This window comes from Tamandua tetradactyla, chromosome 1, assembly GCF_023851605.1.
Source record: "Tamandua tetradactyla isolate mTamTet1 chromosome 1, mTamTet1.pri, whole genome shotgun sequence".
NCBI lineage: Eukaryota > Metazoa > Chordata > Mammalia > Pilosa > Myrmecophagidae > Tamandua > Tamandua tetradactyla.
The window spans coordinates 34,332,089-34,353,487 of NC_135327.1; the positions used below are offsets into that span (position 1 = coordinate 34,332,089).

The 21,399-nt window shown below is 37.5% G+C and overlaps 1 long non-coding RNA gene across 1 annotated transcript in view; it reads right to left on the reverse strand.

Annotated features, from left to right (window-relative positions):
* The window catches only part of LOC143644731 (uncharacterized), a 104,592-nt gene that overhangs the window by 44,596 nt on the left and 38,597 nt on the right, over nt 1-21,399 (reverse strand). The window lies entirely within an intron of this gene.

Below are 21,399 nucleotides of genomic sequence, written 5' to 3' on the forward strand. Positions count from 1 at the left end.
CTCAAGTAGGAAGTAGGAAGTGGTGAACATGGCTTCATCTGCTAGCTTTCTCTCCTGGCTTCTGGTTTCATGAAGCTTCCTGGGAGGAGTTTTCTTTCTTTATCTCCAAAGGTCACTGGCTCATGGACTCTCTGCCTCATGGTGTTACAGCATTCTCTGATCCCTCTGAATCTCCCTCATTTACCAAAATATTTCCCTTTTTATAGGACTCCAGAAACTTATCAAGACCCACCTAAGTGGGTGGAGACATGCCATCACCTAATCCAGTTTATCAACCACTCTTGATTAAATCACACCTCCAGGAAGATGATCTGATTACAGTTTCAAACATACAGCATTGAATGGGGATTATTCTACCTTTACAAAATGGGATTTAGATTAAAACATGGCTTTTCTAGGGGACACACATCCTTTCAAACCAGCGCAGTATCTATCTTAAATTATCTATCACCTGTCATCTACCTATATATCTATACAAATTTGAAGGTATATCATGCAATGAAGATCAGAGATTCCTGATAGACAGAAAACAAATAGAGTAAGCCTCATAGTTTACTCATCTTAATGTCTTGAGAAAATTTCAGACTTCAGCACAGGAAATCAGAACCCAGGTGGAATCCAGTGAACTCGGAGTTATGGAGTTAGAGTTGAGATTCTAGAAGACACAGGTGGCTGGAGACTGCAGGGCAGAGTAACAGAGAGGAATTAACTGCGCAGTAAAATAAATCTGGAGTTATACAAAGGATTGCCCTCAAACTTTAAGCAGATGCTGTTCTAAACATATAGTTGAGGCCATTGTCCAAGTCCAATAATATAACTATTGAAAATAAATTGAAGGAAATTTCCAGGTGCTCACAAATGGCTGGGAATTCTTTTCTCTACCCAACAGCCAGTGTAGAGTACCCATGATTCTTAGTATATTAGATGCAGTGCCCAAAAGGTCTTGTCTCAGCAGGTCAGAATAAAATGTCCTGGAATAAAATTTAAAGTCCTATTCACAAATCTTAAAGGAATGCCTGAAAACATTGAAGTAACTTAACAGTGAATTTGAACAAAATTGAAGTGTATTTATAGAAATACAAAATATCTATCTCACTAAAGAAAAATTTACAATATCTATCATTTTAACAAGGATTACAGGGCATGTAAAAAGGAGAAAAATCCAACACCTGATAAGGTGTATCAATTGATAAAAACAGCCCTTAAGGAATCAAGTAGATGGCTTAGCAATGTGTGTGTTTTAGTTCATCCTCCAGAACAACTACTCAATAACCAGAAACAGTGTAGAACAGCTCCTGGGGCCACATCAGTGACCAGACACACAGCGTACCCCAGTCTGGACCAGCTGCAAGCCTCCCCAGAACCATGAGTTCCCCAAGTCATGGCAGCTGGCACCCCTCCCCCACAGGCTGCTTCCTAAAGGGGAAAGGAAAGAGACTTTACCAGCAGTAGGGGCTGAGCCCAACCAAATGCCAATTGTGGAATTAATTAAATTCTGACTACCAAAAATAGGCACCCAGCTCAGGTGAACCTGGTCAAAGTGGAGGTCACTCATTTATACCCCAGTGCCAAGGCGGCAGGGCTGGTGGAAAAAGAAAAAAAAAGGAAACAGAGGTTTTTGTGGCTGTGTTTCTATGGAGGCTTGACTGCCTTTTGATTCAGTGGCAGGACTTCTCAGGCTGCAACTACCCCAGGCATAGGCAGAAACAAGCTTGTTTGAAGGCTTGTCTGGCTTCTGTGCCTTCTTCCCCAGGGGAGGAGTTAAGCCCAATTCAGGTGGAACCCCTCACTCAAGGAATCCAGACACCAGGGTTTGGTAATTTGAAGCCATTAAAACCAGCCTACAACCTCTCTTCTGTCTCCACCACATCCCCAGCAGGGAGAGACTGCCAAAGTTAAGGTACTGCATCACCTTATGCTGGTGGGACCTGCACCACATACTGGGTAAGTAAAGAAAAACAGAGCCCAGAGAATTCACAGGAAAGTCTTTCAACCTGCTGGGTCTCGCCCTCAAGGAAAACTGATGCAGGTGACTCTTTTCTTCTGATAGGAGGCCAGTTTTGTCTGGGAAAATCCGGCTGGGGTCTATAATACCTAAGGAGACACTCCTAAGGGTGGGGGGGGGGGAAGCACCGTACAGGCAGGACAAGAAACAAGAAAAAAAAGAACTGAAAAATTATCCTCTGTTAAACAAAACCCAAACTAGAGGTCCAGAAAAAGCTGAACTTAATGTCAAAGAACAGATAGACAACAAATTCATCCAGCAAGAAAACACTACGTAAAAGAAGTGAAAGCAATCTCCAGAACAAACTAATTAAGGTAATTAAATGCCTAGATGCCAGCAAAAAATAACAAATCACACTAGGAAAATTGAAGATATGGCCCAGTCAGAGGAACAACCCAACAATTCAAATGAGATACAGGAGTTGAAACAATTAATTCAGAATATACGAACAGACATGGAAAACCTCATCAAAAACCAAATCAATGAAGTGAGGGAGGATATAAAGAAGGCAAGGAATGGACATAAAGAAGAAATTGAAAGTCTGAAAAAACAAATCACAGAACTTATGGGAATGAAAGGCACAGTAGAAGAGATGAAAGAAACAATGGAAACCTACAATGGTAGATTTTGAGAGGCAAAACATAAGATTTGTGAACTGGAGGATGGAACATCCGAAATCCGACAAGAAACAGAAACTACAGGGAAAAGAAACGGAAAAATATGCGCAGGGACTCAGGGAATTGAAGGACAATATGGAGCCCACGAATATACATGTTGTGGGTGTCCCAGAAGGAGAAGAGAATGGAAAAGGAGGAGAAAAACTAATGGAGGAAACTATCACTGAAAATTTCCCAACTCTTATGAAAGACTTAAAATTACAGATCCAAGAAGTGCAGCCTACCCCAAACAGAATAGAGCCCAATAGACGTACTCCAAGACATTTACTAATCAGAATGTCAGAGGTCAAAGAGAAAGAGAGAATCTTGAAATCAACAAGAGAAAAACAATCCATCACATACAAGGGAAGCCCAATAAGACTATGTGTAGATTTCTCAGCAGAAACCATGGACGCAAGAAGACAGTGGGATGATATATTTAAATTATTAAAAGAGAAAACCTGCCAACCAAGAATTCTATATCCAGCAAAATTGTCCTTCAAAAATGAGGGAGAAATTAAAACATTTTCAGATAAAAAAATCACTGAGAGAATTTGTGACCAAGACACCAGCTCTGCAAGAAATGCTAAAAGGAGCACTAGAGACAGATACAAAAAGACAGAAGAGAGAGGTGTGGAGAAGAGAGTAGAAAGGAAGACTATGAGTAAAGGCAAAAAGAAAGAAAATTAGATATGACATATAAAATCCAAAAGGCAAAATGGTAGAAGAAAGTACTATCTGTACAGTAATAACACTAAATGGTAATGGATTAAACTCCCCAATCAAAAGACATAGACTGGCACAATGGATTAAAAAACAGGACCCATCTATATGCTGTCTCTACTGAAAGGATATGAGGGCAAGGACACAAACGGACATTTTCACACCAATGTTTATAGCAGCATTACTTACAATTACCAAGAGATGGAAACAGACAAAATGTCCATCAACAGACTGGTGGCTAAACAAACTGTGGCATTTACATAAGATAGAATATTATGCAGCTGTAAGACAGAATAAAGCTATGAAGTATGTACAACATGGATGGACCTTAAGGACATTATGCTGAGTGAGATTAGCCAGAAACAAAAGGACAAACACTGTATGGTCTCACTGATATGAACTGACATTAGTGAATAAACTTGGAATATTTTGTTGGTAACAGAGATCATCAGGAGACAGAAATAGAGTAAGATATTGGGTAATTGGAGCTGAAGGGATACAGATTGTGCAACAGGACTGAATATAAAAACTCAGAAATGGACCCAGCAATACCTTTGCTAGGTATCTACTCAAAGGACTTAAGGGCAAAGACACAAACGGACATTTGCACACCAATGTTTATAGCAGCGTTATTTACAATTGCAAAGAGATGGAAACAGCCAAAATGTCCATCAACAGAAGAATGGCTAAACAAACTGTGGTATATACATACGATGGAATATTATGCAGCTTTAAGACAAGATAAACTTATGAAGCATGTAATAACATGGATGGACCTAGAGAACATTATGCTGAGTGAGTCCAGCCAAAAACTAAAGGGCAAATACTGTATGGTCCCACTGATGTGAACGGACATTTGAGAATAAACTTGGAATATGTCATTGGTAACAGAGTCCAGCAGGAGTTAGAAACAGGGTAAGATAATGGGTAATTGGAGCTGAAGGGATACAGACTGTGCAACAGGATTAGATACAAAAACTCAAAAATGGACAGCACAATAATACCTAAGTATAAAGTAATCATGTTAAAACACTGAATGAAGCTGCATCTGAGCTATAGGGTTTTTTGTTTGTTTGTTTTTGTTTTTTTACTATTATTATTACTTTATTTCTTTTCTCTATATTAACATTCTGTATCTTTTTCTGTTGTGTTGCTAGTTCCTCTAAACCGATGCAAATGTACTAAGAAACGATTATCATGCATCTATGTGATGATGTTAAGAATTACTGATTGCATATGTAGAATGGTATGATTTCTAAATGTTGTGTTAATTTCTTTTTTTCCATTAATTAATAAAAAAAAACTCAGAAATGGACAGCACAATGCTACCTAATTGTAATACAATTATGTTAAAACACTGAATGAAGCTGAATGTGAGAATAATAGAGGGAGGAGGGCTGGGGGCACAAATGAAATCGGAAAGAAAAATAGATGAAAAGATTGAGATGGTATAATCTAGGATTGTCTAGAGTGTATAATGACAGTGACTAAATGTACAAATTAAAAAAATGTTTTTGCATAAGGAAGAAAAAGGAAAGTCATTACTGCAGGGTGCTGAAAATAGATGGTAATTACTCTTTTAAAATTTCAACTTTAAATTTTAAATGTGAAACTAAAGCAAGAAATGTTTATTTGGTACAAAATTTATATTTTGACTAGTGCATTTCACAATATAACTTATGTAGATAGCTTGGTTGAACAACATAAGTACAGGGAACCTTGGGTAGGACATGAGATTTTGTTGGTTTTTTCCAGAGTGATGCTCTGATGAATCCCAGAGTGATTTGACTAGTGAGTGGAAAAGTATTTGCAAAGTCCCCTTCAGGGAATGGTGAGAATGGGGGAAAATTCAACTTCTCCAAGTTGAATTCTTGATATTCTTACAAGCAGCGCGGACAACCAAAGCTATAGGCTGAGCCACCAGTCTTGGGATGTGTTCATATGAAACTTAACCCCACAAAGGATAGGTCAAGTCTACTTAAAATTAGTCCTAAGAGTTACCCCCAAGAGAACCTCTTTTGTTGCTCTGATGTGGCCTCTCTCTCCAACCAATACAAAAAGCAAATTTACCACCCTCCCCCTGTCTATGTGGGGCATGACTCCCAGGGGTGCAGACCTTCCTGGCAACATGGGACAGATATCCTAGAATGAGCTGAGACTCAGCATCAAGGGATTGAGAAACCTTCTCAACCAAAAGGGGTAACAGCGAAGTGAGACAAACTGTCAATGGCTGAGAGACTACAAACAGAATTGAGAGGTTATCCTGGAGGTTATTCTTATGCGTTAAGTAGATATCACCTTATTATCCAAGATGTAATGGAGAGGCTGGAAGGAACTGCCTGAAAATGTAGAGCTGTGTTCCAGTAGTCATGTTTCTTGATGATGATTGTATAACGATACAGCTTTCACAATGTGACTGCGTGATTGTGAAAATCTTGTGTCTGATGCTCCTTTTATCTACCTTGTCAACAGATGAGAGGAACATATGGAATAAAAATAAATAATGGGGGAACAAATGTTAAAATAAATTTAGTTTGAAATGTTAGTGATCAATGAAAGGGAGGGGAAAGGGTATGGTATGTATAATTTTTTTTCTGTTTTTGTTTTATTTTTCTGTTATTTATCTTTTTATTTCTCTTTCTGAATTGATGCAAATGTTCTAAGAAATTATCATGATGATGAATATGCAACTATGTGATGATATTATGAATTACTGATTATATATGTAGAATGGAATGATTCATATGTTAAGAATATGTGTTTATTTATTGTAATTTTTTTAATTAAAAAAAGAAAAAACAGCCCTTAAACTGAAGCAGAAGTTACAATTAGTGGGCAAGTAGATTAAAAAATTATTATAGTTGTTTGCAATATATATAGGAAAGATAATTAGATATATGGAAGACATTGTAAAAAATGAACTCTGATATAAAAATTAAAATCCTGTGAGATAAAAACTATCTATATTTGGAATAATGATGTATCAGATATTACATAAGAAATAATTAATGAACTGAAGACAACAGTAGAGAGTAACAAAAATGAAACCCAAAAAGACAAAGGAATTCATAAAAATGAAAACCAAAGAGGAATTTGAGGGACATTTTCAACTGAAATCAATTGCCTAATCCGTGTATCTGAAAAAGAAAAGTGAGTTGAAGAGAAAACTTGATCATATGACCTCAATAGACCCTACACTGACTGATGGGCCAGAGTGACATTTTGGGTCTCTTGGAATTCGTTTCACTTCCGAGCCAGTGTCTAGTAATCCATGATATACCTGATTATTTTCTTTTCCCCAATTCAGGATTATCATGGTAAAAACCATAATTCTCCTTGGGAAAGCCATGGAGAAAGGTTACAAGTGATACAACTTTTTGGCAGTATAACAAGGTCTTTCTGCAGTTGTTCCCTGCCCTCCCCACATTCAAGTGGCTCTTGATTGGTAAACTATCTCAAGTCTGGGAATTGATTCATGGACCATGACTCTCTTTTTTGTAATTCAAGTTTGACTTTGTTCACTTGAACTAGAACTGTTATGCTTATAGAGCTCAAACAAGCATTTAGTAGACTGCCCATCCTTTACTTCTATGTACCCCATTGTTCTAGTTTGCTGGCTGCCAGAATGCAATATATCAGAAACGGAATGGATTTTGAAAGGGGGAATTTAATGAGTTGCTAGTTTACAATTCTAAGGCCAAGAAAATGTCCCAATTAAGTCTATAGAGGTGTCCAATCTAAGGCATCCAGGGAAAGATACCTTGGTTCAAGAAGGCTGATGAAGTTCAGGGTTTCTCTCTCAAGTGAGAAGGCACATGCAAAACACAATCAGGGTTTCTCTCTCATTTGGAAAGGCACATGGTGAACACCATTTCTCCCTTATCTGGAAGGGCACATGGTGAACACAGCGTCATCTGCTAGCTTCTTCTCCTGGCTTCCTGTTTCATGAAGCTCCCCGGGAGGCATTTTTCTTCTTCATCTCCAAAGGTCGCTGGCTGGTGGACTCTGCTTCTCATGGCTATGTCGTTCTGCTTTCTCTGAATCCCCTATTCTCTAAAGTGTTTCCTCTTTTATAGGACTCCAGAAACTTCTCAAGACCCATCCAAATGGGTGGAGACATGTCATCACCTAATCCAGTTTAACAACCACTCGACTAAATCACATCAGCCAGGGAGATGATCTGGTTACAGTTTCAAACATCCAGTATTGAATAAGGATTATTCTACCTTTATAAAATGAAATTTTGATTAAAACACGGCTTTTCTAGGGGACATACATCATTTCAAACCAGCAAACTCATTATCTACTAGCCAATGTTCTAAATCTCAGTGAGACAGACTATTTTGACTGCAGCTTTGAGTTTGTGGTCCACTGTGGCATCCGTGTCATCTTGTGTATGGTGATTAAACATTGCCACAAGGCTTCTGACAACTTGGGATCCAGTCATACCAACTGTGTTTAAGAATTCCAGGGAAGCAACAGCAATTCCCAAAGTAATATCTGGACCACACGGAAGGATGACTACAGGGTTCTTCAGGGATGATGGAGCTAGTCTTACAAATGTATTCCTCAAAGTATTGGTAAAAGGTGTGTCCTCTGGACATTCCTTGGGTGTATGAGAAGGTCTTCCATAAGAAATTCACTCTAAGATTCTCCAAACTCTTTAAGTTGTTTAATCCCCTCTTCTACTTTATACCAGGGATGTTCTAGCATTTCAATCTCAGGTCATGTTAGACACATTTTCATGAAAACTTCCATCAACCACCCAATCTCCTAAGGTCCTTTCTAATCCTTACTACAACATTGAATGCAGAATATCTTCTTAGTGAATCCACTTCAATACGTTGAGCCTGATCCAACTTTATATTCCTTCCACCATTATCCCACACCCTTTATATCCATTATAAAGGATACATGAATTGGAAAACTCGTGCAGTTCTTTCAGAGTATAGTGTATCTCCTCATGGGTCACACTTTTTTCTTTACCTTTTATGGACTGCTGGGATTTTAGTCCAGTGAGGGCTGTTTCTCCAAGAAAGATGGTTATAAGATTAACAGGCACTAAATCAATTATCTCCTTAGGTGGAAGTTGGTTGGCAGAATCCAATTAATTAAAGATTGTTAATCTTGTAACTATCTTTCCTGGAGAAACAACCCTCATTCCTCTGCCTGGAATGATTAATACTGTTTCACTGGATGAAACTGCAATAGAATGACTGAGGTAACTGTATTGAAGGACACTTCTAATTCTTTTAATGACCCACTCTCACCATTTTTCCTTTCTTCAGGAAAACAAAAAACATATTGAGGCTCCCCCTGCTCCCCCTGCCCATAGTGTTGTACAGCCTCACTCCATCCCACCTGAGCTCTGTACATCGTTTACAGCACTCCCAGGCTGACACTTGCTCATGGGTCCCTAATCATGTCATTCAGCTCTGGGAACGTCACTTTATAGCAGTCCTAGAACCATGCATGCACATGGCCCTCATCCACATTTCCAAGCTCTGAGAAAGTGCTGACCTGCACAGCTGGGTCACATCTGCCCCCAATCCATGAAGGCATAATGCCAACCTAATGCCACAGCAGTACACATATGCACAAAAGGCCCCATGCCTCAGACCAGCACACACCAGAGATACACCCTCCAGATCCATGCACCCACACAGCTACATCTTCCCAGGCTGCTGGGTGCCCACATTCACAAGCATTAGCATAACATCCCCAACCTGCGTCTATACCTGCCCGGAAACAAATCACTGCACTGAGTGCCCTACCCTGTACCCTGCACCCTGCTATACAACCATATTGCAAACACAAGCCTTAGACTACTGAAAGAAATCAACTTGCAGTACTTTCAGTACACCTTACACAAAAATGAACTCAAAGAGGATCAAACACTTAAATACAAGAAGTAGCACCATAAAACTTATAGAAGGATGGGTGGTTTTCTCATGTGTTTTTTGAACAATCTCATTTAAGTAGATCTATAGAAGACATAACAGAAATATAGTCCTATCTGGTTAATATTGTAAATGAAAAACAGGCAAATGTGCACTGTTCTAGGTTATTCAAAGGGCCTGTCTTCACCATGATAGTGATTCACTCTTAAACCTCAGTTTGGCCAAGTAGTCTGTATGACTGAAATGAAATAATCCTTGAGGGGTAGAAGAGGAAGGGAAACCTTAAACTATAGCATAGAAAAATGTTAAAACCACTTTACATTGTTGATACAAAGTGGTAAGGAAGTTGTGTTTGACCCAGCTTGACGATCCTATAGAGAACTACACTTCAAGCCAGAGTCCTCGAGTGCCAGCTTGGTGGGGCCCTAACCATCTGCTAGCTCAATCCCTTTGCAAACAAGGAAATTGAAGCATACAGCTGGTTGGTGGCAAACCTCCTGCCATCAATCCAGGCTTTACCCACTGCCTTCTCCTTTGAATCTCATTTGTTAGAGCCAGAGATTCTTCTACATGGGACTTTAAATGTACATTGGAATTTTTCCTAGATTTGAAAAGGCAAAAGTATTGGGTGCTTCCAGCTCAAATTCAGATCCAGATAGTCCCTAAATACTTGAGACTGGGTGAGCAGATTAAGCCAGCAGTCACTGCACTGACTCAATTATATTGGGGTTTTTAGTTCCACATAGATGCATTCTAAGTGTTCCTCATTCATTGGATTTTTTTTTGGGGGGGGGTTGGGGTATGGAAAAGAGATGTAGTAAAGAAACCTCTCTGAACAAGTGAACCAGCAGTAGGTAGACAGTAGATAAGAGTGCTGCAGTATGAAATGAGCACATTCTTTGATGAGGTGTTTTGGTTCATGCTTTTGTACCACTGTTTGTGCCTGACTTCCAGATTGATTTGTATTTTTATACACAACTAGAAGAAAGTCACAGATTGCCTTCTGCAGTGTAGTTTCTAAAAGAGTCTGTTGTTGTGGGTCACTAGCAAATGTTCCCATATTGAGGGAATGTTTGATAAATTGTCCCATAGTTAGTATGGAGTAGCCCATTTCAGTAGTTTGAATGACTGTGTCTTGAAAAATTTCCATCTTCTTTGGTTTGGTGGATAACAAAGTGATTTTCCTTTCCCAGGTCTTTCCACACACACAGCCCAGCTAGTGGAGGGAAACATTCTGGACCTAGAAAGGATAAATGATCCATGGTGGGGGCTTAGGTTAGAATTGGGCCATATAAGGTCAACTCTTTTTCATCCACACAGTGATCTCAGTGAGCTGGAGACATGGATAGGATGTGGGGACCCATCACCCAGCAGCACGTTCACATTACTCTATCCAAGTATAGGTCACAGGCATACCCTAGTGCCCTGAGTGGAATTCTTTGCCTGTCAGGAGATTTCAGTGGAGTTAATCGTATGTAGGAAATTTTATGTGTTGAATTAATAATTGATTTATAATTCCTTGGTAATGATGACAGCTCAGAGAATGTGAAGGTCATGATTGAGAGAATTGAATTGTTACTGAACGTGTGAATTGTTTCATTGCTCTTAACTTGCTCAAGCTGGGGCAGGTTCCAGGAACTTGAATTTTAAGTACTTAAGCCTTTCTTTTATTTTTTTCCCCTTTTTTCTCCTAAAGTCTTGATTTATGTAACATAATTGTGGATTTTTCCTTATTGGGTCAAGATGTTTTTTTTATAGGAAGTGCCAGCATGTGGCACTGGGCTTGGTGAGTCAAGCTCTCTGAGCTTCAGACCCTCTCTCTTTTCATACATCCTACTTGACTACATGGCTAATCTTTACACAGCTTCAGTTTTTGTCTCTGCACAGATCCTTTAGCGATACTCTTTTCTCCCATCCCCCCAGCTTTATCCAACAGAATAAGGAATTTTTTCTTCTTGAAAATAAAAAATTTGGCCTCACAGACTACTTCTCATGAGTACCCTTGTGCCAGTCAAACTGGACTTGGCCTTCCTGCCTCTGTGCCTTCTTTCATTCTGCTTCCTCAGCATGCAGGGCCCTTCTCCTCTCTCCCTCCAAACTATACTCCTCAGACTCCATAGTGCCATCATCAGGAGCCTTTCCTCTGTTTGTTTCAATCCATATGGAGTGTCCTGTGTATGTACCGGCCTTCCTTTTGCATGAATTCTGGTTGGTGTAAACCTTCTAAAAGCTGGGACTATTATTCTCACCTGTTCCCTTGGTGTCCACAGGAACAGACATTCACATGCCTAAAGTCTGGCAGGGGAAGAGACAGAACACTAGCCAGTGGAGTTGAGAGGTTAGGCACAGACAGAGAAAACATTCCAGGCACTTAGAGACAGCTGAAAACTGTCCATGTTGATATGATTTTGAAGTCTAACTGAATTGTTAAAATATCTGTTTATTTGTGCTATACAAGCCATACTGTGGATTATTTAAGTAAGGTATGAAGTTTTAAGTCCAACGTATTTGAGGGGCCATGGAAAGCCACAGTAGAGATATGATTATGAGAAAATGTAATATAAATAAACTAGAGATCTATAAAAATACCACTCATTAACCTTTTTATTTCTGTAGCAGAATCATTTTTTTTCTATGTGTGGTATTAATGTGTATGTGCTTTGGTAGTGGGAAAACTTGAAAATTCCAAAGTCCTTTCTTCCCAATTTGAGAAACTCATTCAGCAGGATGTCTGTATATGTGTAATGTATTTATTACATTATTTTGAAAGAGGAATAGTCTGTTATGAGGATGTGTATTAGGTATAGCTAAATTGATTGTTTCCATTTGGCAAGGAAGGTAGAATTTTTGCAACTCAGGCCTTAACCAGTAGGTTGGAAGACAAGACCAATTGAAGTGTTATGAAATGTGTTTTCATTGCTCTTGTTATTTCTGTCTTGGGTTCATTGTTTTGTCCCTTGATGATTTTTAAAATCTTATGCCTAAAAGTTTATTTTGCTGAATTATGAAGTAGAAATGCGTGTTTACATTATGTGAAATATTTGCTGTGTCAAGTTTTTTGTTTTTTTTTCTTTAAAAAAGATCACTATATATTTAAATTAAAAATGAAGGTCAGCAATAAAAAAAACGTATAGAAGAAAATGTACGGAAACATCTTCAAGACCTAGTATTAGGAGGTAATTTCCTAAACGTTTACACCCAAAGCACAAAGAACAAAAGGAAAAATAGATAAATGGAAACTCCTCAAGATAAAATGTTTCTGCACCTCAAAAGACTTTGTCAAAAAGTTGAAGAGGCAGCCAACTCAATGGGAGAAAATATTTGGTAATCACATATCTGACAAAAGTTTAATTCCTTGTATATACAAAGAAATTATACAACTCAACAACTAAAGAACAAACAACACAACTATAAAATGGCCTAAAGATACATTAGGCATTTTTAGAAGAGCAAAGACAGATGGCTCGAAAGCACATGAAGAGATGTTCATTTTCATTGGCTATAAGGGAAATGCAGATCAAGACTACAATAAGATACCACCTCATACCCATAAGAATGGTTGCTATTAAACAAACAAGAAATGATAAATGTTGGAGAGCATGTGGAGATATGGGGACACTTACGCACTGCTGGTAAAAATGTATAATGGTGCAGCCACTATCGTAGACTGTTTGGCGGTTCTTTAGGAAGCTAAATATCGAGTTTCCCTATGACCCCGCAATAGCACTACTTGCTACATACCCATAAGAGCTGAAAGCAATGATGTAAACAGACATTTGAACACCGATGTTCAAACAGCATTATTCACAATCGCCAAAAGAAGGAAACAAACCAAATACCCATCAACAGATGAGTAGATCAACAAAATGTGGTATATACTTATGATGGATGTATGAGGTAGGGTTCTCCAGAGAAACAGAATCAACAGGGAACACTTGCAAATATAAAATTTATAAGTGTCTCACATGACCACAGGAACACAGTCCAAAATCCACAGGGTAGGCTGTGAAGCCAATGATTCCGATGGAGGGTCTGGTTGAACTCCACAAGAAAGGCTTACCAGCTGAAGCAGGAAGGAAGACAGCCTGTCTCTTCTGAATCCTCCTTAAAATACTTCCAGTGATTAGATTGAGCATCACTCATTGCAGAAGACACTCCCCTTGGCTGATTACAAGTGGAATCAGCTGTAGACGCAGCTGATGTGATCATAATTTAATTCTATGAAATATCCTCATTGCAACAGACAGGCCAGCACTTGCCCAACCACACAAACAGGTACCACCACTTGGCCAAGTTGACACATGAACCTGACCATGACATATGATAAATGATGTAGTATTAACAGATATTTACACAACATTTCTACCCCACAAAAACAGGATATACATTCTTCTCATGTGTTCATGGATTGTTCTCTAGGACAGACAACATGCCAGGTGACAAATCAGGCCTCAATAAATATAAAAATATTGAAATTACACAAAGCATTTGTTCATAATGGAATGAAGCTGGAAACAAATAACAGGCAGAGGACTAGAAAAGTTAAAAAAAATTATGGAAGCCAGAGGGTCAAAGAAAAAATTACAAGAAAAATCAGTAAATATCTTGAGGCAAATGAAAAAATGAGAACACAACATATCAAAACTTATGGATTACAAAAAAGGCAGTGTTGAGAGGGAAATTTATTGCCTTAAATGCCTATTTTAAAAAGAAGGAAGAACTAAAGTTGAATATTTAATTGCAAACTAACCCCAAAGCAAACAGAAGGACAGATCTAAAGATTACAGCAGATATAAAACAAATTGAGGGAATAATAGAAAGAATCAACAAACTAAGAAGTTGGATCTTTGAGAAAATGAATAAAATTGACTGACTAATAGCTAGACTGACGAAGAAAAAAAAGAGAAAGGATGAAAATGTAATCAGAGATAGGAGGGGAACATTACTACTGAACCCACAGAAATAAAAGAGATCACAAGATGAAACTATGAGCAACCATATGTGAACAAATTAGACTACTTAGATAATATGGGCAACTTCATAGAAATATGTGAACAACATACAGTGACTTAAGCAGAAACAGAGGACCTCAACAAACCAATCACAAGAAAAGACATGAATCACTCATCAAAAAACTCCAAAAAAAAAAAAAAATGCCTAGGACCAGATAGCTTCATGGGTGAATTTTACCAAGCATTCCAAAAAAACTTAATACCAATCCTGCTCAAATTCTCCCAAAAAATTGAAGAAGAGGGAAGACTTCTGTGCCAGTTTGAAAGGATTATGTGCCCTAGAAAAGCATGTTTTAATCCTGATCCATCTTGTGGAGTCAGCTGTTTCTTTTAATCCCTATTCAGTACTGTGGGTCTGAAATTTGATTAGATTGTCTCTGCAGAGATGTGGCATACCCAATTGTGTTTATTGACTTTTGGTTAGAGGGAGATGTGACTCCACTCATTCCAGGCAAGTCTTGATTAGTTTACTGGAAACCTATAAAAGAGGAAATGTTTTGGAAAAAGCTTCAGAGTCCCAAGTCATGAGAGAGCCACGAGAGTGACAGAGCCCATGGAGACCTTTGGAGATGAACAAGGAAATATCCCTAAGGGAGCTTCCTGAAACAAGAAGGCTGGAGAGAAAGCTAACAGACATCACTATGTTTGCCATGTGCCTTTCCAGTTGAGAGAGAAACCCTGAATATTATTGGCATTCCTGAACCAAATCTTTTCTGGTATCTTTCCCTGGAGGCTTTAAATTGGACATTTCTATATTCTTGCTTTAATTTGGACAGTTTCACAGTCTTAGAACTGTAAATTTGTAACTTATTAAATATCCCCCTTTTAAAAGCCATTCTTTTTCTGGTATATGACATTCCAGCAGCTCGCAAACTAGAACAGCTATATACCTTCTTCTATGATGCCAACAGCACCCTAATACCAAAGCCAGACAAAGATAACATGAGTAAATAAAATTACAGTACAATTTTTCTAATCTATGTAAATGCAATGATCCTCAACAAAATACTTGCAAATATAATCCATTAGCACAGTAAATGAATTATACACCATGATCAAGTGGGTTATCCCAGACATGCAAGGATGGTTCAACACAAGGAAGACAATTCATATACAACCACATTAACAAATAGAAAGGGGAATACCTGTACATGATCATCTAGATGTGAAAAAGGCATTTGACAAAATCCAACATCCTTTCTTGGTAAAAATACTTTGAAATATAGTAATAAAAGGAAACATCCTTAACATGATAAGGACATATATGAATAACCCACAGCAAGCATCATACTCAATGGAGAAAGACTGAAAGCCTTCCCTATAAGAAAAGGATTCCACTATCACCATTGTTGTTCAACATTGTACTGTAAGTTTTAGCTAGAACAATTATGCAAGAAAAAGCAATAAAAGCATCCGAATTGGAAAGGAAGAAGTAAAACTTGTTATTTGCAGATGACATGATTTTATATGTAGAAAGTCCTGAAAAATCTACAACAAAGTTGCTAGAGCTAATAAACAAATTCAGTAATGTGGCAGGATACAAGATCAATGTGCAAAAATCAGTAGTATTTCTTTGTACTGGTAAGGAGCAATCTGAAGAGGAAATCAAGGGGGGAAATTCCATTTATAATAGCAATCAAATACCAGGAAAAACTTTACCCAAGTAAGTAAAGGACCTATACACAGAGAACTACAAAACATTGCTAAAAAAAATCAAAGAAGACCTAAAAGATGGAAGGACATACCATGTAGATGGACTGGAACACCAAATATACTTAAGATGTCAAATCTATCGAAAATGATTTGCATGTTCAATGCAATACCAATAAAAGTCCTAACAGCTTAATTTGCATAAATAGAAAAACAAATAATCATTTGTTGGAAAAGTTTCCAACAATTTATTTGTTAAGGGCAGGATGTCACAAATAGCTAAAAACAATTTGAGAAAGAAAAATGAAGTTGGAGGTCTTACTCTTCCTGGCTTTAAAGCATATTAGAAAGCTACAGTTGTCAAAACAGCACAATACTAGCATAAGGATAGATACTGACCAATGGAATCAAATTGAGAGTTCAGAAACAGACCCTTTCATCTACAGTCAATTGACTTTTGACAAGGTGGCCAGGTCCACTCAACTGGGTCAGAACGGCCTCTTCAAAAAAATGGTGCTGGCAGAACTGAATATGCATATCCAAAAGAATGAAAGAGGATCCCTATCTCATACCTAATATAAAAATTAACTCAAAATGTTTTAAAGACCTAAGCCCATAAAATTCTTAGAAGTAAATATCTTAAAGATATTTCTTCATTAATTGTGGGATGTGGTTTCCTAGACCTTTATGAAAAGCACAAGCAATGAAAGAAGAAATAAATAAATGGGATCTCCTCAAAATTTGGTCATCAAAGGACTTTGTCAAGAAAGTAAAATGGCAGCCTATTCAATGGAAGAAAGTATGTGGAAACCACATATTTGCTAAAGGTTTAATATCCAGAATATATGAAGAGATCCTACAATGCAACAACAAAAGGACAAACAACCCAATTGCAAAGTGGGCAAAAGACATGGATAGAAACTTTTCCAAAGAAAAAATACAAATGGATAAAAATTATAAGAAAAGATGCTCAACTTTACTTGCTATTTATTAGGGAAATCAAAATCACAATGAGATACCAATTCACATCTGCTAGAATGACCGTTACGAAAAAGAAACAGAAAAGTACAAGTGCTGAAGAGGATGTGGAAAAATAGGTACAATTATTCACTATTGGTGTGAATGTAGAATGATGCAACTGCTCTGGAATGCAGTTTGGTGGGTCCTCAGAGAGCTACTATAAAATTGTCTTATGATCTAGCAATCTTGTTATTGTATATACTCAGAAGAACTGAAACCATGGACGCTAATAGACATTTGCACACTGATGTTTATAGTGGCATTATTCACAATTGTCAATAGACAGTAACAGCCCAAATGTACATCAACTGATTAATAGATAAGCACTTATGCAGCTGAAAGAAGGAATGAAGTCATGATGCATTTAATGACGTGGATGAATCCTGAAGACATTACATTGAGCAAAGTAAGCCAGAAACAAAAGAACAAATACTGTATGGTCTCACTAATATGAACTAACTATAATGAGCAAACTCTGAGAGTTAAATTTGAAAGCATAGGTTATCAGGAGATAGAAAGGGGGTAGAGATTGGACAACAAATTCTTAATGAGTACATAATGTTTAATAAGGCTGGCTGTAAATGTTCAGAAATGGATAGCATAATACTTTGTAATGGTAGCAGAATGCTGTAAGTATAATTAACAAAGCAGAATGTAGGTATGGTTCAAACAGGAAAGCTAGGGTCATGGTTGTCACCATAAGGAAAGCTAGAGGATAAAAACAGGAACTGGATAACTTAGCAAAACCTAGAGTAGATGATAACAGTGGTTAACTGTACAAATATTTAAAAGTTCTTACATGAACTAGAACAAATGTACATCACTGTTACAAGGTATTAATAACAGCATGGTCTGTGAGAAAAATACAATTAAAGCAAACTAAGTTCTACAGTTAACAGTAACACTGTAATATTCCTTCATTAATTGTAACAAAGTCACTAAACCAAAACTAAATGTCAGTAACAACGGATATAACAGATATGGGATCTTTTTCCAGAGAAAAAAAAAACCTTGTAATTTTGTCTCATTTTGAATCTTGTTTTCATTTTGACTGTGGTGGTGAATGTATAACTGAATGATTATATCAATGGCCATTGATTGTACACTTAGGATGGATTGTATGGTATGTGACTAAAAATGTTGAAATAAAAAAAGAAAAGAAGGAAAGCAAAAAATATGTATGGTGTAGATTTGTCCAAAGGGATGCTCCAATAAATCCCAGATTGATGCCTGATAAATCCCAGGGTGACTTGAACAGTGAATTAAAAAGTACTAGTGAAGTCCCCTTGAGGGAATGGTGAGAAAGGGGGAAAATTCAACTTTCCCTTTTGGATAATTCCTGATATTCTTGCAAGCCATGGAGACACCAAATCAATAGGCTGAACCCTCAATCTTGGGATTTATTCACATGAAACATCCCTGCAAATGGTAGACTAAACCTACTTAAGATTAGTCTTAAGAGTCACCCCTGGAGAACATCTTTCATTTCTCAGATATGTCCTATCTCTCTCTCAGCCAACACAGCAAGTAAACTCACTGCCCTTCCTCTCTCTATGTGGGACATGACTCCCAGGGGTGTAAACCTCCCCGGAAATGTGGGACAGAAATCCTAGAATGAGCTGGGATGCAGCATCAAGGGATTGAGAAAGCCTTCTTGACCAAAAGGGGGAAGAGAGAAATTAGACAAAATACAGTGACAGTGGCTGAGAGATTTCAAATAGAGTTGAGAGGTTATCCTGGAGGTTATTCTTATGCATTATATAAATATCTCCTTGTTAGAGTAAGGTGTATTAGGTTAGAGGGAAGTGCCTGAAACTGTAGAGCTGTGTTCCAGAAGCCATGTTTCTTGAAGATGATTGCATGATAAAGCTTTTGCAATGTGACTGTGTGATTGTGAAACCCTTGTGTCTGATGCTTTTTTCTACAGTATGGACAGATGAGTAAAACATATAGATTAAAAATAAATAAATAGGGGAAACAAATGTTAAAACTAAAATATATATATATTGAATAGATGGAAATACTAGTAGTCAATGAGAGGGAGGGGTAAGGGGTATGGTATGTATGGGTTTTTTGTTTCTTTTTTAATTTCTTTGTCCAGAGTGATACAAATGTTCTAAAAAAATGATCATGGTGATTGTGGTGGTTAGATTCAGTTGTCAATTTGGCCAGATGAAGGTACCTTGTTTTGTTGCTGTGGCCATGAGCCAATGGTATATAAACCTCACCTGTTGCTCATTACATCTGCTGTTGGCTAGGAGGCATGCCTGCTGTTGGCTAGGAGGCATACCTGCTGCAATGAATTTGATTTAATTGGCTGGTGCTTAAATGAGAGAGCTCAACATAGCACAGCCCAAGAAGCTCAGCATACCTCATCTCAGCACTCACAGCTCAGTCCAGGCCTTTGGAGATGCAGAAAGAAATCACCCTGGGGAAAGTTGTTGGAACCCAGAGGCCTATAGAGAAGGCCAGCAGAGATCACCCTGTGCTTTTCTGAGTAAGAAAGAACCTCTATTGAAAGCTAGCTGCCTTTCCTCTGAAGAACTAACAAAATAAATCCCGTTTTACTAAAAGCCAATCCATCTCTGGTGTGTTGCATTCCAGCAGCTAGCAAACCAGAACAGTGATGAATACACAACTATGTGATGATGTTGTGAGCCATTGACTGTACATCATGTATGGAATGTTTGTATGTTAAGAATGTTTGTGCTTGTACGTTGTTGTAACAATAAAAATTTTTTAAGAAGAGCAAATATATATATATATTTATGGGATGTATATGGATATATATATATGCAATGCAGTAAAAGCAGATCCCAGAGGGAAATTTATAGCCCTAACTGCTTACATCAAAGAAGGACTTGAGTCAGAGATCTAATCGCACACCTGGAGGAATTTGAGAAAAAAGCCAGCAAACTAAACCCAAAGTGAACAGAAGTAAGGAGATAAAGATTAGAACAAAAATAAATGAAATCGAGAATTTAAAAAAAAAATAGAGAATTAGCAAAATCAAAATTTGGTTCTTACAAAAGAGCAGTAGAATTGACAAACCTTTAGCTAGACTGACAATGGCAAAAAGTGATACAAATAATTAAAATCAGAATTGAAGGGGAGAACATTATGTCCAACCCAACAGAAATAAAAAGCATTATAAGAGGATACTATCAACAACCGTATGCCAAAAAATTAGGCAATCAAGATGAAATGGAGAAATTCTTAGAAACACACAAACAGCCTACATTAACACTAGAAGAAAATAGATCTTAACAGACCAATAACAAGTAGAGATTGAATTAGTCACCAAAAAAATCTCAAAAAAAAAAAAATCCAGGACATGAAACCTAGCCCAGCCTCTCCAGAACATCAGATAGTTCCATCTCCCTACCCCAATATGAGTGTCAGACCCTTCCAATATCAAAAATCTAGAATTGCCATAGCCCAAACAACCCCAGTGATAGGTATGGAAAGATCAAAGATGATGGGGGAATTATACATAGAAAATAGGACTTAACAAATGAATATGAATGCTGAATCATTAAATTGATATATCTTTTAGTCTCCAGTATTTTAGAGCAGCTAGGAGTTAAAACCTAAAATTGTGAAATTATAACCCATGTCAAAGTCTGAAATATGTTCCACAACTAATTGTGTTGCTGTGATTCGAAATTTATAGATTTTTTTGTAAATATGTTATTGTTCACAAAAAAAGAAAAAATGTCAATTGTGATGTTAAAAAAGTATTTAAGCCCTCTAACCTCCTATATTCTGGAGCAGCTAGAAGGAAAAATATGAGAGGATCATATGGCGGCCCATGACAAACTCTGGGATCTATCCCAAAACCATTTTTTGAAGAGTGCTTTGAAAACTATTCCTTTTTTATTTCTTTGCTTTACATATATGTTATAATATACAATTTTAAAAAGTCTAAAAAGAAAGAAAAGAAATCCAAAACAGATGGCTTAGCAAGTATTCTACCAATCTTTTGAAGAATTAACACCAAATACTGCTTCAACTCTTCCAAAAAAATTCAACAGGAGGGAACACTCGCCAACCCATTTTATGAGACCAGCATCATCCTAAAACCAAAGCCTTATAAATATATCACAAGAAAATAAAATTACAAATATCCTTTGTGAATACTGACACAAAAATCCTCAATAAAACATTACCAAATGGAATGTGACAGCACATTGAAAGAGTTACACCATGATCAAATGAGATTTCTAAGGTATGCAAGATAGGTATACTGACCAATGGAATCATATAGATTGTTCAGATGTAGACCCTTTCATCTATGGGCAATTGATCTTTGATAAGGCAGTCAAGCCAACTCACGTGGGAGAGAACAGTCTCTTCAATAAATGGTGCCTAGAGAACTGGATACCCACATGCAAAAGAATGAAAGAGAATCCATATCTCACACCCTATACAAT